This window comes from Psammomys obesus, unplaced genomic scaffold (assembly GCF_907164565.1).
Source record: "Psammomys obesus unplaced genomic scaffold, mPsaObe1.curated_primary_1811, whole genome shotgun sequence".
In the NCBI taxonomy this organism is placed as follows: domain Eukaryota; kingdom Metazoa; phylum Chordata; class Mammalia; order Rodentia; family Muridae; genus Psammomys; species Psammomys obesus.
In genome coordinates, this window is record NW_026596326.1 from 1,892,998 (window position 1) to 1,909,395 (window position 16,398).

Consider the following 16,398-nt stretch of genomic DNA (forward strand, 5'->3'; position numbering starts at 1 on the left):
TTACCACTGAGCCACCTCACCTGCCCCTGTTTAAAACAGCGTTTAAGGCTGTGTATTCCTGTCACTTTACACTGTTTCATACTAAAAAGGAACACACACACACACACACACACACACACACTTGAGTGTACAAACATCCATGCATGTGTGCACATGGATTTTTAAGACTGATTTTATTTTATTTTTAAATATTTATTTATTTATTGAGACAGGGTTTCTCTGTGTAGCCTTGGCTGTCCTGGACTCACTTTGGAAACCAGGCTGCCCTCGAACTCACAGCGATCCACCCGCCTCTGCCTCCCTGCGTGCCGGGATTAAAGGATTTCGCCACCATGCCTGGCTCTATTTTATTTTTTAATGTGTGTATTTGTTAAACAGGCAGGAGTGCTGGTGAGGGCCAGAAGAGGGTGTTGGGTCCCCTAGAGCTGCAGTTACAGATACTTGTAAACGCTGAACATTTTTTTTTTCTTTTAAACTTTTTTTTTGAAACTGAATATTTTTTTTCTTTGTATATGAGTGTTTTGCCTACATGTATGTCTGTGCACTTCATGGGTGCCTGGTGCTTGTAGAGACCAGAAGAGGGCATAGAATCTCTTGAAACTGGAGTTACAGATGGTTTTAAGCCACATGTAGGTGCTAGAAATTGAACCCTGGTCATCTGAAAGTCCAGTTTCAGTGCAGCTAGTGCTCTTTAACGGCTAAGCCATTCCCAACCCACCAATAATATCTTTGTAATGAAATGTTTCCCCAACTAAAAATACCTTAGTTGCTCTTAATTATTTCCCAGTTTTCCCCAGAAGAACCAGGAGTCTCATCAACTCAGAACCTTGGGCCTCCCTTCAGTACTCTGGATAGCCGTCTCTACCTGTAATACAGACTCCCAAAAAAGAAAGCATTTAAACATGGGAGGGAAAAAAAAAAAAAAAAAAAAAACCCTAAAAGAATAAAATCAGGGCTCAGAGGTTAGGAGCCCTGGCTGCTCTTCCAAAGGTCCTGAGTTCAGTTCCTAGCAACTACATGGTGGCTCATAGCCATCTATAATGAGATCTGGTGCCCTCTTCTGGCATGCCCAGGCATACATGCAGGCAGAACACTGTATACACAATAAATAAATCTTAAAAAGAAAGAAAGAAAGAAAAAAAAAAAAGAATGAAATCAGAGGCAGGCGGATCTCTGTTGAGTTCAAGGCCATAATGGACTACAAAGTGAGTCCAGGGCAGCCAGGGCTGTTAAACAGAGGGAAAAAAATCATAGCAGGGAACATAGCTCAGTGGTAGAATTTTTGAGTAGCACACACAAGGCCTTGTATTCACTCCCCAGCTAGTACGTAGGAAATAAGTTAGACTTTTGCCTGATATTGTTTGAAAGAACTCAACATTTAAAAAAATTCCTGAGGAAGCTCAGGGGCCTGGAGAGCTGGTACTGAGACTGAGCATGGTCAGGACCTGACCTACACTGTATGACTTAAAACCACCTGTGACTTCAACAGAGTGGGGGGGGTCTGATGCCTCTGATCGCCAAGGTTTCCTGCAGTCATGCACATACCCCTACAAAGACACACAGACATATGCACAATTAAAAATTATGTTTTTGATATAGGGCATTGCTATGTAGTGCTGGTCCAGGATAAACCATGCCAGTGAAGCTGAACTGACAGAGATCTGTCTGCTTCTAGCTCCTGAGTGCTGGGATTAAAGACACTTGTCACCATTCCCAGCAAAAATCTTAAAAAGAAAATGAGGTCGGGGGTGTGCTTCATTTGATAGAACGCTTGTCCAGAGAGCATGAAGCCCTGGATTTGATGTCTGGTACCATGAACCGGGCAGGATGGCACAGGCCCTACGATTTTAGCACTTAGGAACAGGAGGGTAAGAATAGTCACATGTGGAAGAAGGCAAGCACATCAGAGTTCTCTGTGGCCAGCTGAGGTCTACAGTGCACAGGGCATGCTCTGGAGAGCCTAGGATCTCACAGATCTTGCTTCCTTTTTTTCTTTCTATCTTTCCCCCTTTTTATTAATTTTTATATTAATTACAGTTTATTTACTTTATATCCCAGCTGTAGCCCCCTCCCTGATTCCCTCCCAATTCCACCCTCCCTCCTTCATCTCCTCCCTGCCCCTCTCTAAATCCACTGATATGGGAGGTCCTCCTCCCCTTCCATCTGACCTTAGCTTATCAGGTCTCTTCAGGACTGGCTGCAATGTCCTCCTCTGTGGCCTAGTAAGGCTGTTCCTCCCTCTGGGGTGGGGAGGTCAAAGAGCCAGGCACTGAGTTCATGTCAGAGACAGTCTATCCTTTGTTTGTTTGTTTGGTTTTTGTTTTTTCAAGACAGGCTCGGCGTAGGCTGTCCTGGACTCATTTTGTAGACCATGGCTGGTCTTAAACTCACAGAGATAAGCCTGTCTCTGCCTCCCAAGTGCTGGGATTACTGGTATGTGCCACCACTGTTCGGCTTGCTGACTTTTTCTAAGCAGAGGAAAGAGGTACTACCTTCTCTTGGCTAGAGAATGATCCTCATAGGGGCAAGAGGGGTCATTGTGAAGAGGTGTCTGAGCAGAGGGCAGGTACCATGCCAGGGCTAGCATGGGCCTGCCAGGAATGACTGTGACAGCATGTCCTCACAAATTAGACTTAAGATAAATGACCTGGTGTGCTGTCTCCAGGTCTGTGCACCTCTGGCCCCTCTGTTCCTTAGGGAGACTGTAACTGGTCTTAGCTACTTTGTGGGTTTTTCTTTTCTCACCCTTATCCCCCCCCCCCCCGTTTCACCCCTATCACTAGATAGGAGAGAAAGGATAGGATAAGAGAGAGAGAGAGAGAGAGATCTTTGAATCGAATTTCTTTCTCCTTGTTTCTTCTTTGAGCATGAATACTAACAAACTGCCACCAACCCCCCCGAATGACCAACAACTGCCCACCCTATGGCCTTGCAGAGCTCTAGCGTGTATACACCCTCTGAAGAGTCCCCGCAATTCCAAACGTCACACAATCACAGAAACTATCTGTAGCTGGCAAAACCAGCCCTCAAGAGGCAAGTCACAGTCAGCTGCTGGGGACAGTTCAAAGCCGCCCACATCCCCACACCTGGGATTAAAACCAGAACGCATCCTTATGCTATTCCAGTGTTTTTCAAGGAACAAAAATTCTGAAATTCTCAAAAATGTCACTACAGGAGATAGCCCAGCACCGAGCAGGCTCCCAGCCTCCCCCATTGCATGCTTCAGTGGGAGATGGGCTTACCTGTAGGTCACAGTCTGCTCGCTAACTTCACGTTGGCTAGTTCTGTCATCACCACAGTTGCAAAGCAAGCTATCCACTGCCGTGGGGAGCCACCAGCGAAGGTAAATGGGGAGAGGCAGTACAATTTCAAAGCATAACACCCGGCACGTTCCTGCTGACTGTTGCGAAGGAGATGTGAAAGCGTAAGGAGTGATACCCTGGGAACAGGGACGTGGGGGTCTTGCTTCAGGACAAACTGGGAACTTCCCAGCAGGCAAGTGCAAAGCCAGCACTGGCCTCTGCCAGGCATCATTCCTGTGGTATAGGCACTGTAGCTCCTCTGTTCCCATCTCCTGAGCTTACTTGCCTTTTTAGTTTTTTTTTTTTTTTTAAACAAGGCCTATAGTGAAGCTGTCTTGAATCTCAGAAGACTGCTTTTGCATGTGAGTATGTGGCATATGCTCGCTTGTGTGGGCATCTTGTCATTCTCCGCCTCCCCTGAGACAAAATCTCTCTTTGAACCTGGAGCTAGATTGGCAACCAACAAGTCCCAGGAATTCTCAGACTCTTCCCCACTTAGTGGAACTACAGACATGTGTAGCCTTGATTTCTCCCCCTATGCTTGGCCCGTAGGGAATGGCACTATTAGGAGGTGTGGTCCTGTTGGAGTAGGTGCGGCCTTGCTGGAGAAAAGTGCGCCACTGTTGGGGCGGCCTTTGAGGTCTCAGATGCTCAACCTATGCCCAGTGTGGCACACAGTCTCTTTCTGCTGCCTGTTGGGAAGGAGCTATGGTATGCTAAGGAGTGATGCCTCGGATCAAGAACTGTTAGCTAGGCCCGGTGGCTCACGCCTGCAATCCCAGCACTCAGGGAGACAGGGGCAGGCGGATCACTGGGATCACTGTGAATCTGAGGCCAGCCTGGTCTACAAAGTGAGTCCAGGACAGCCAAGGCTGCACACAGAAACCCTGTCTTAAAAAAACAAAACAAAAAGACGTAGAACTCTCAGCTCCTCCAGCACCATGTCTGCCTGCCTGCACCATGCTTTCCACCATGATGATAATGGACTGAACCTCTGAAGCTGTAAGCCAGCCACTGTTAAATGTTTTCCTTTGTAAGAGTTGTCATAGCCGTGGTCTCTTCACAGCAATGAAACCCTAACGAAGACACCATGCAATAACTTTGTTTGAAAAAAAAAAAAAAAAGTCTATTGAGCAGACACTGAAGTAGGTGGAGGTCTCTGTGTGGAAACACAGATTAACTGAGACAAACATGGTCTTGAGGCTGCTCAGGGTCTGACAGAAATACTGGTCTAGATTGTGTATGGGCAGAGAATTGAGACCAGGGTGTCCCAGACCCTGATGACTGTCACCTAAGGACTTGTTAGAGATGCGCAGTCTTGGGGCTGATAACCGGCCAAGTTACAGTGAGGTTCAGGACTGCCCTGAGGCTGCACATCTGGTCGGATTCTCTAAAACTATTATCCATGTGTAGGCCTGTATCATTTCCTCCAGCAGCACCTCTTGTCCAGATAAGCCTGGCTTCTCGGCCTCGTGTCAGAAAACCCGCCGGGCACCTGGCCACCTCTTTCCACCTTCCTCAGACTTTGGCAGGCAGCTGGTTTTATCCCTCTGGGGGTAGGGGACGTCGCCTCTGAGTATCCCCACACTAGGCTACATGGTCTGTGTGCACACACCTGCCTTTCTTATCACACAGATCTTGTAGTACCTATGTATTCTTGGGAACACTCACACAGGCATAAGAGAGACAGGACGACTGGACTGCCAGGGCTGTGTGAACTAAACCTTTATAACCAGGAGGAGAAGCTGAACCTCTTTGTCATCATGGACCTCCAGGTGACATTTAGTCCTCCTGATGAACCAAGACTAGGAAGTGCAGCTGCCCGAGCATGACTTGAGCTTTGATCGGGGACAGATCATGGGTATTTTTGTGTCCCGTGAAGGTTGTCACAGACACTTGGGACACTTTCTCCACTACTTCTAAATGCTTGGAGTTACTAGTCTTGCCTCTGTGTAAATTTAATGAGTTATCTCAGAGGCATATGTATTTCTTATAACATCTTTATATCTTTTTTCTTTTTTTTTTTTTTTTGCTCAAACATAGGCAATAATTAATTAAAAAACTTGTTTAAAGTTAAACTAATTCTTTAGAGCAACTTGGGGTTCTCTTGTAATTGTGCATGATTCCTTTTACATTCTGGACATCAAAACAACCTGAGGTGGTCTATGAGAAGGCTCAGAGGGTGAGGAACTCGCCAGGAAATAAACAAACATTTCAAGAAGGGTTCCACTGGGCGTAAAAAGGCACAACACTCAAACAAACGAACAAAAAACACCACAAAAACTAAAGCTCAGTGCTGCCATCTTGTGTCCACTCTCATGCCTACTTTCGTCATCTGTAAATAAGCATAAAATCCATCTCCGGTGTAGGAGGTGTCTGGGAACCAAAATCAGGCATTACCCAGTGATCCCTGTCGCCAGCCTTCATTTAATTTTTAGTTTAGTACTTTCTCATATGATTAGGACGTAATATTGATTTTTATTTCAAAATATATGGGCTTGTAGATTGAGTTATCCTTGGGTTTCCCCCCAGGGCAGTAAAGGTATTCTGAAATCTCTGTAATGAGGAGATTTCGTTCTGATTGGCCCTCACACACATTCCCCACAGGTGATACCAGGGCCCTGAGCTAGTCAGGGGAAAGCCCCATGAGATGATGGTGATATCTGGCTTGGATTCTGGCAAAGAGGTAAAAGAAAATGCAGGTGTAGGATGGAAAGCAGTTCTGGGTGGCGACTGTGGCCTTGCGGTGGAGCAGAGGGAGGTACTGAGAAAAGGAGGTCACACAGTTGGGTGCGTTTTCAAGCCCACAGGAGCTTGGGTGCCCAGCTAGAAAAGCTGGTGGCTTGGCGGGCTTGCGGCCTCTGATGGAGTGTGACCGGAGAGTTGTAAGCTGAAACATTCTTTTTCTCTCTGCATTGCTTTTAGTCATGATACACAGTGCCTCAGGCAGGAGTGAGGGTCTTTTCTCCAGCTTCACGAGGTAGTGGCCGTGAACCTCTCTGATGGCAAAATCAACCTCCACCATGGCAACCGGATATATTTCAGGCACTAGTCTCACCTTAAGGTGGACTCAGCTACACAAGAGAGAAAAAAGAAAATTAGAAGGAAAATCCGTTCTCCATAGGTCCAGAGGCTCACCAACTGAGCAATCCTGTCCTGACTGTGTCCTAAAATCACAGGCACTCATTGGTTGACTAGCAGTAACCATCTCCCTGGCACTGAGAACCAGTGTTCTTGATGTAAGTAACAAGAGCCCTGGGTGTCACCTGTGGGGAATGAGTGCCAGGGCCAATCAGAATGAATCAGGGCAGGCACTTCAGAGTCTGAGGAGGAAGGCTGCTTCCTCTCCACGGCTTGCTCAGCCTGCTTTCCTTCCTTCCTTCCTTCCTTCCTTCCTTCCTTCCTTCCTTCCTTCCTTCCTTTTTTTTTTTTCTCTCTTTTTGTTCTTTTGAGTTCGGGTTTCTAGGTGTAACTCAGTCTGTTGACCAGACTGGCCTTGAACTCAGAGATCCACCTGCCTCTGCCTTCCAAGTGCTGGGATTAAAGGCCTCTGCCACCACTACCCTGGCTCAGCCTGCTTTTTCTATACTCCAGGACTGGCACCATTCACAATGGGCTGAGCCCTCCCATGTCAATCAGTTTCTTTAACTGCCTCACTTGGCTTGCCTGGGCACCAATCTTCTGGAAGCATTTTCTCAAGTATGATTCCTTTTTCTTAGGTGACTGTTGGCATAATGTTCTTGTGGAATGTATACAATTTACCCTTGTTCATTCAAATGCTGATTTCTCTCCCCCACTATCTGATTTCAATCCGGATATTGCACTGTTTTGTTTATTTTAAGCATCACCTGTCTCAAGTTTGTGTAAACATGCCACCATTTGTTCTCCATATTGTCAATTAAACATCCAGCCAGTTCTGAGGAATGGAGAGAATAGGATGGACATACTGATCCAGAGAGGAGGAGAAGGAAGCAAGTGAGAGGAGTTGGAGAGGAGAGATTGGCAGGAGAGGACTTGGAACCAGGAGGAGAGATGAGCCAGACCTAAGATATGACTAAAAGCAAGTATAACGTGGGAAGTCTGAACGGTAGGAAACTGTGGGCTTGGGGGTTTAGATGGAGTAACTATTGCCCAGAGCTGTGATCTAGGTTAATTAAATAAATCCTAGTGTCTGTGTGGTGATTTGTGTATACAGCTGGTTTAGGACTGACCACCGCTTAACTAAGACATAAATCAATATTAAACATTAATAGTCAACAGCAGATGACTCTGGCTTGTGTCTAGAAGACTAGCCAGCAGAGGCACTCAGAATGATGCCCGCCTAAGCGAGAAGTGCGTTGCAGCAGCATTGCAGATCATTGCTCACACTCCGACAGGAGTTCTCACTCCACAACGTCTGTGTTATGCTGTTTATTTAGAAACAAACAAACTAAAAGACAAATGCTTTTTATGATTTGTTCAAAGTACATATAACTGTCAGTTTAATTTTTAAAAACAGTATATTTAAATTTTTTTTTTTTACAAGTATGGGTGTTTTTTATTTTTATTTTTTCCAAGACAGGGTTTCTGTGTGTAGCCTTGGCTGTCCTGGACTTGCTTTGGAGACCAGGCTGGCCTCAAACTCACAGTGATCCACCTGCCTCTGCCTCTGCCTCTCAGAGTGCTGGGATTACAGTGTGCACCAGAGCACCCAGCTAAGTACGGGTGTTTTGCCTGCATGTATATCTGTGCATCCTGTGTGGAGAGGGCATTAGAGCCCTTGCAACTGAAATTACAGATGGTCGTGAGCCATCTTGTGGGTGCTTCGAATTGAATTCAGGTCCTCGGGAAGAGCAGATGGTGCTCTGAGTTGCTGAGTCGTTAGTCTAGCTCCCAGCTTTAATTATTTCATTCTTTACTGTGCACGTGTATATAAAAGCATGGAGTGGGGTTGCAGGCCAGAGGACAGGCAGTCAGTCCTCTCCTTCCACTATTTGAGTCCCAGGCTGCAACTCCACTCGTAAGGCTAGTGGCAAGGCTTTCACTGGCTGAGCCTTCTCTCCAGTCCCTGATGCAGGTTCTGTGTGGTTATTCGGAAAGCTTTGCCCATCTTCCTTGATGACCATATGTAGGCCTGAGCAACAGGAACCAGGAGTGAGCCTTCCCCCCCCCCCATTAAAAATTTAATTAATTCAATTTACAGCTTGGTCATAGGCCCCTCCCTCTTCTCCTCCCAGTCCTACCCTCCCTCCGGCATCCCTCCATAGGAGAGCCCCACTCCCTACCCAGACACCCCAGCTCATCTATTCACATGAGGACTGAGTTTGCCTTCCTCCCCTGTGGCCTGGTAAGGCAGTCCCATCAGGGGGAAGTGATCAAAAAGCAGGCAACATAGTCCATGTCAGACGTGTCCCCAACTCCTCTAACTAGTGGGTCCAACATGAAGTCTAAAACGTCCATCGGCTACTTATAAGTAGAGGACTTAGGTCCAGATCATGCATTGTCCTTGGTTGATGCTTCAGACTCCAAAGGCTCCTTTGGGCCCTGGTTGATTGGCTCTGATGGTCTTTTTGTGGAGCTTTTGTCACCTCTAGGTCCATTTGTTCCCTCTCCTCCTCCCCTTTCCAGTAAACTTCCTATGCTTCGCCTAATGCTTGGCTGTGAGCCTCAGTATTTGTTTCAAGTTGTTGCTGAGTGGAGCCTCTCAGAGGACAACTCTGGCAGGCTCCTGTCTGCAAGCAGATCAGAGTATACTTAATAGTGATAGGGGCTGGCTCTCTTCCATGGGGTGGGTTTTAGGATTGGGCCCGGCATTGGTTGGACATTCCCTCAATATCTGCTCTATCTGCTCTATCTTTGCCCCTGTTGGTCTTGTAGGTAGGCTAAGTTTTTTTCCCCCTCTCATCCCATTTATGAAACAAACAGCAAGAAAAGATACAATGTAGGAAAAACACCAACCATCCTTCATATCAGGCTGAACAAAGCACAAAAATATGGAACCCTTCACAAATTTGCGTGTCATCCTTGCACAGGGGCCAGGCTAATCTTCTCTGTCTCGTTCCAATTTTGGTGTATGTGCTGCCGAAGCGAGCACTAGGCTAAGTTTTGGATTGAGGTTTTTGCGGGTGGGTTGGTGTTCTCCTCCATCCACTTGGAGTCTTGTCTAGATAAAGGGTGTCCTCTTCAGTCTCCATGGCCCCTCCTACTAGAAGTCTTAGCTAGAGACCCCCTAACATCCTCCCAGAGGCCTGTTCCCATTCAGGTCTGCAGCCTGTGGCAGAGAGGCCCCCACCCACCGTTTCTCTTTTCTCTGCAGGCCTTCTGCCCTCCCTGCAGACCGCCATGCCACCCAGCGACCTGCCCACTCGCCATCGCATTGTCCTCTGGGGGCTCACCAGCCGTGTGGCCAGCCTGTAGCAGGAAGCACCACAATGTGCAAGTAAGGGGTGGACAGATGGAAAAGGAAGAGAAGTGGAGCAGCTTGAGCATTGTGAAGAGAGAACTGGAGAGGAAGGTGGAGAGGAGTAGCCTCTTGTGAGGTCCCAGCCCGAGCTGCCGCTGAGGGCGCTACCTCTCTCTGGGTCCGTGGCTATGCAGCAGCAGCGGGGGTCAGTGTTGATGTCCGGTGGTTCACAGTATCATCAGAGAACATGGGGATGTTCCTGGTTGGGGGGGCTGCTGGGGACCTCGCGGATATCAGAGGCTGTGCAGAACTGGCGCAGCCCCTTCACTGGCTTTTGCACTCTGGAGAGTCGGCCCTGCCCCTCAGCGTGTGGGGGGGGGGTCCCCGTCATTCATCGGGTGGTGTGGGCGCGGGGGTGATGCTCTCCCCGGCTCTTGACACCTGCTGCAGTTATGAGAGCTGGCCCCAGTGCCACGAGAGCGGGTGAGCTTGCCCTGTTCCTCGCCAGCTGCAGCCTTAGGGAGAGAGGGCCCTGTACCTGGGCAGCACAGTAGAGCTGGCCCTGGTGGGGGCGGAGCAGGTGAGCCAGCCCCGAGGGTGAGAGCACAGGAGGACTAGGCCTCTCACTTGTCTGCTGTGAGGTGACTGTGGATGCGGGGGTGATATCCTGCCTTTCTCCCCGCTCATCACCTGCTGTAGTCTGAAGAGTTGGCCCAGTCACTCACTGGCTGTTGGACTCAGGAGAGAGGGCCCTGAACCTGCCTGGGAGGCACGGTGTGTGTGTGTGTGTGTGTGTTGGTCAGGAGTGGGGGTGGGTGGGGGAGGGAAGAACACCAGCCCTGAGGATCTCAGATCCGGAGAGCTAGCCCTGCCCCCTCACTAGCTACAGCGCTTGGGAAAAAACGTGGGCCCCAGGATTGACTGGGCAGCACAGCGCAATTAGCTCTGGAGGTGTGGGTGTGTGTGAGCCAGCTGAGGGCAGGAGAGTAGGAGAGCTGACCCTGCCTCCTGCTGGGTGGAGGCATTGGGTGGCTTAGCCCTAACAGTGCTGGAGAACTCACTCTGGTAGTGTGTATAAGGGGGAGCCTGGGAGCTGATCACCTCAGCTACCACCCAGGCCCAGATCCAGGGTCCTGAGTTGGCCTACCCCCAAAACTATATCATCTGGAAATGACTGGGACTCATGAAATGGCCAGTCTTCCTGACCCAAAGCTGTAGGATCTCCGTGACACAGGGCAACAAAAGGATAACCAGGAGGAGTCCCAGTTCGGATCCAATATTGATGGTGTCACAGAAGCTGGAGACCTGGAACCCGACGAATGACTCATTGCAATGAACATTTGTAAGTGAAGATGTGTAGACAGAGGGGTATACTGTGGGACACGCTGTGACATACTACAGCTTCCACGGTGAGATGTTTTTTATATGCGTTGTTTGTGTGTGTGTGTGTTTTATTTTGGGGAGAAGTTGCAAGAGCAAAGGGCAGATATGAGGAGCCAGGGAGATGAGCAGAACTGGGGTGCATGTTGTGAAACTCACAAATAATTAATAGTTAACTAAAACAAACAAACAACACCAAGAGCATAGCAACAGCCATAGCTAGGTCTTGAGTAGCTTTTGGAGGAATGGCCAGCTTTCCAAGTCTTGTCCTGCAGATGGCAGAGTTGGGACAAGAATCAAACAGAACACCGGGACAAGAATACTTGTCCCAATTTCCTTATCCCTTGGGATCAGGGGAAGGGGTAGTGGAAGTGAGGGAGCTTTGTGGTGTTCCACAGCAAGGTTTTAAGGCACTTAGCTATTCTGTTTTTCCTTTTAGTATCGCCATGGGCGACTGGGTAAGGGATTATGTCTTCCTTTACTATTTTAGCAGTGACTTGAAATGACAAGAGTTACTGGATACATTAACTTCACACTATAGAAATGCTTTAATTTTCAAAGTTCTCTTCTAGTTAAAGAGCTCACATGCTCATATTTCCTCCCAAGAGGAGATTGCTTTTTCTGCAATCTGTATACCTTCAGGATCAATTTACTTCTCAAGGCAAAATCAGTTATGGAGAAAGGATTTGAATCAGCCTTAGCCTTGCGTTTTATTGATTTGATTGATGCTGATTGATTGATTGTGTCTGTGAATGTGTGAGAGAGAGAGAGAGAAAAAGAGACAGAGAGAGAGATGGTGCACATAGTTCTCACTGACATGGGTCTCAGGGATCAAACTCAGGTCATCAGCGCTTGGTGGCAAGCACTTTTATCCACTGAGCCATCACTCAGGCCTGATTTTACACACACACACACACACACACACACACACACACACACACACACACACACACACGTATTTGTGAGTGGGTATGTGCTTATGAGTGCTGGTGCCCTCCGAGGCCAGAGGCCCTGGGTACCCTGGAGCTGCAGTTAACAAAATGAGGTCCTCTGGAAAAGCTGTGAACCACCGAGCATCTCCCCAGCTCCAGGCTGAGCATTCTAAAATGAACCAGGAGGTGGCACTCAGCTATTTCTTATTCACATTAAATTAGCATTCAATTGTGCCTGGCCCTCTGTGACACATGTTTTCATTGATAGGAAGCAGTGGCTCTATAGCCCTAGTCAAATGAACCTCACGCTTCTGCATAGAAAGGAAGGATCTGGGTTCCTTGCTTGTTAATGTGAACTGCTGGGTACCACTAGGTCTTGTAACAGGCTGGTTCCGGAAATGTACTGTTCAAGCAAGCACTTCCAGGGGATCACGTGGGGCAGCACAGCACTCCGAGAACATTCTGAGTGAGGAATGCACTGTCGGTGCCATGTTTTAAGATGGATTAATACCCACTGCTTACTGGAACCTCATTATTTGCAGAGCTCCGTGCTAGCGTTTTATTAATATGCAATTCTTCACACCATGAGGCAAATGTGTTGTTTTACCTCTTTACATGGGGAGAAAGTAAAGCACACAGGATTCAAGTAATTGTCACAGAGTCACAGAGCATGTAAATATTGCCACTGTGATTTAAATTAGGTTTCCACAGTGGCTGGGTCTTCATTCTTAACAAATGCACAGATGGGCTTTGGGGTCTCTCCAACTAATCCATTTCATGTGTGAAAAGGCCTTAGGAGTCTGTGGAATAAGCCAAGCTTCAGGCCAGGTTCCTTCTGGGGCCTGAGTTGCATAGCAGCGTGGAGTCACAGCAGTAACACTGGAGAAGGGAAAGGCAGCTCTCACTCCAGCCTTGCGCAGTCCTTGCCAGAAGGATGAGGCAGCCCCTTTCCCCCTACCAGTTTTACTCATTAGAAAACAAGGTTCTGAGCCCAGAGTGTTTTCTGAGAACAGTCTTCTGAATGACTTCAGGGTCCAGGCACGGAGCTGCAGGCCTGTAGTGGCAGCTCAGGAGAGTCTGAGGCCAACTTGGCTTGTATAGGAAGACTGAATCAAGAAGAAGTAAAAAGAAAGACACAGAAGGAAGATTTGTTTCCAAATGAAAGTTCTTCTCCCTATTCCCAGACTGAGTCGTACCCTCTGCTCTTGGGGATCAGGAGACCTTCCACTTTCACAGATGCCCTGATGATCCATCTACATGTTGGAGAGTTGGTGGACCAGAGGCGCTCTGTGCTTTCAGCACGGATGCTCCATGGTTCTTAGCTTTGGAGGTCTGTCTTCTCAGACATCTAGGTGAATGCCTCAACCAAAAGTTATGTGATGAAAATACAGCTTTAAATGGGTTCTGGGAACTACTTTAAGTGGATAAGGAGCAGAAAAAAGCTTGAATGTGTGTGTGTGTGTGTATGCGCGCGCGTGCGTGTGTGCACTGAAGACCTGGTACGTGTTAAGCATGTAGCCCAGGCTGGCCCCAGACTTGCTCTATGGCCCAGGTTGGCCTTCATCTTGAGGGCAGGTGTTGGTATAACGTACTTTTAAAATGTATATGCCTTACCCTTGTTAATTCAAATGCTGATTTCCCCACCCCCAACTGGTTTCAATCTGGATATTGCATTGTGATACTCACTATAAGCATCCTGTCTCAACTCTTGTGTAAACAGGACACAAATAAAGCAACTAGATACAGTGTTGTGCAATGGGAGGAGCGCGACGCGAGGACAGGAAAGAGGGGAGGAGCTAGAGAGCAGGAAAGGGTGGGAGGAGAAGGAGGAGGAGCGCGAGGAGAGCAGAGCCCGAGGAGAGAGCTTGGAGGACGTGGAGCATGAACCAGACCTAAGATTTCACAAAAAGCAAGTATAATGTGGGAAATGTAAATGTTAGGAAACTGAGGGCTTGGGAGGGAGTCAATATTGCCCAGCATTGTGTTCTAGGTTAACTAAAAACCCAGTCTCTGTGTGGTGATTTGGTTATACAGCTGTTTAAGATTAGCAGCAAGCTTTACAAGAAGATAAAACAATAGCAGATATTACTAGTAAATTACAACAGGCGGGTTATAGATGTGAGCCAACATACTTGGCTTGCACACTTTTTGATGTAAAAGACTGTTGCGGATCTCACTTTCAGTTTGACTTTACATGCTCAGAAGCGAAAATCTACCATTCTTAGAGACAATCTTCAAATACTTAGGATTTCTTTCTTTCATTTTAGAATCATGGTAGACTTGAACTTACTGCCTCACATTGAGGTGGCACATTAGAAAACTCAGTAATGATTTTCTGGCGAACAGGCCCCAAAATACCCCTCCAGGAAAAGAAACAGAATACTCACAGCAAGCAAAAATCCCTTTCACACTCTCAGTCACTTCTTTCCCTCTACTCCCCAAATGTAACTATTACTGCTATTATTGTTAACAAGACAGGATCTTACTATGTAACTCTGGTTATCCTGTTACTGGCTACGCAGACAAGGCTGGCCCGGAATTTACCGATTCTGTCTTATTCTGCTTCTAGATTGCTGGGATTAAATGAACCTGCAGCCATGCCTGCCCGTAACGCTTACCTTAATCTCTAACAAAAGGTGATTTTTTTTTTTTTTAAGGTAGTCAGCTTCTGTTTTGTTAAACTTCACAGAATTCTCTGGGCACCCATTATATGTGCTGCTGGAGGTACAGAGCAAACAGTTACTGCCCAGTGGAGTCCGTTATTGACAGGAAAGACAGACTGAAAATCAGTCATAAAAAAATGATGATTGGGGGCTGGAGAGATAGCTCAGGGGTTAAGGACACTGGTTGTTCTTCCAAAGGTCCTGAGTTCAATTCCCAGCAACCACATGGTGGCTCATAACCATCTATAGTAAGATCTGGTGTGCAGGCAGAATGTTGTATAAATAATAAATAAATCCTTAAAAAAAATGATGATTGTGCTGTGTTACAAACCTGAGGAGGGGGGGAACAGGAGACTGGGCACAGTTATTTCCTTAAAGAGGGACAATGAAGGCTGGAGAGATACCTCGGTATTTAAGAGTACATACTGCTTTTACAAAGGACCCAGATTTAGTTCCTAAGTGTCCACGTCTGGTAGCCGGCAACCACCTGCAACTCCAGCTCCAAGGAGATCCACTGCCCTCTGCTGGCCTCCATGGGCACTGCCTCACAATTTAAAACGAGTCCTTAAAGTAGCAGTAGATACAATGACAGTAAAAGGGTAAAGGCAAATAGTTATATCAACTCAAAGGGACTCGTTTGTTTGTTTGTTTGTTTTTTTAATAGTATGAACATCAGGATCATGCCACCCTCCATGGGAAAACATGGGATGGCATACACATGACCACATGACTTTGAGATGACTGCATTTAAATAGTCTATACAGGGCTCTGGCTAAGCCCAACAGGAAAGATATGGACATAGCTTGCAGACATTATAAAATAAAATGGGTCTGTTTCTCTGTAAAGGATAAGGCATTTCATCTTAATTAACAGGCTGCAATACCAATTATAGCTGATTAAAAGGGGGTTCAGCCCCATTAAAGACATGGTGGCGCACACCTTTAATCCCAGCACTTGAAGGTAGAGACTGGTGGATTCCTGAGTTTGAGGCCAGCCTTGTCTACAGAGTGAGTTTCAGGATATCCAAGGCTACATAAAGAAACCCTCTCTCACTCCCCACCAACACAAAAAAAGAGGTAGGGTGGGTTCATTTATACATGTGGTTTTAAAACAGGAAATGTTTTGGGAGTAGGTGAGCATCCAGACAAATTCCAAAACAGGAGAAGGTGACACTAGGTGACATTAACAATTTTAGAGGTGAGCCTATGAACTTGGTAATTGTTCAAGATGGCTATGTAGCCAAGGATGACCTTGAATTTCGGTCTTCCTGCTTCTACGCACAGTGCTGGGATTCTACGAATGTGCCACCACGATTCCTTTCTATGGTGCTGGGATTAAGCCTAGGGCTTTGTGCTTGCCAGGCAAGCATTCTTATCAATTAAGCTTCACTCCAGCCCTAGGCTATGTTCTTAAAGCAGCCCTACTATGAATTTCTCAAATGTATAATTTAGAATATGTCTGTTATGATATTGTAGGTACGTTGAATGAAAGAGGAAATATTAGTGGGTGAGTTACACTTGTGCACTAAAATAAAACATTTTAAATACTTTTCCATTAGAAACCTGAATGAATCATCATTTTTCACTTATGGCCTAAGCATGATCATAAAAATTTCACTTCGGGAAGCAGGGGATGGCCATATTACTGTCAAAGAAAGTAGAATTTAAGGAAAAGAATGTCACATGAACACAAAAGTGTTCTTTAATGTAGAGGGGAAGGAACAGGTTCTCGAGATAATT

At 46.9% G+C, this 16,398-nt stretch overlaps 1 non-coding gene across 1 annotated transcript; it reads right to left on the reverse strand.

Moving 5' to 3' along the window:
* Positions 1-9,268: 9,268 nt before the first annotated feature.
* Positions 9,269-9,375, reverse strand: LOC129669116 (U6 spliceosomal RNA). The gene has a single exon (XR_008718999.1). It is a non-coding gene; the product is annotated as a U6 spliceosomal RNA (small nuclear RNA).
* Between the last annotated feature and the right edge of the window lie 7,023 nt (positions 9,376-16,398).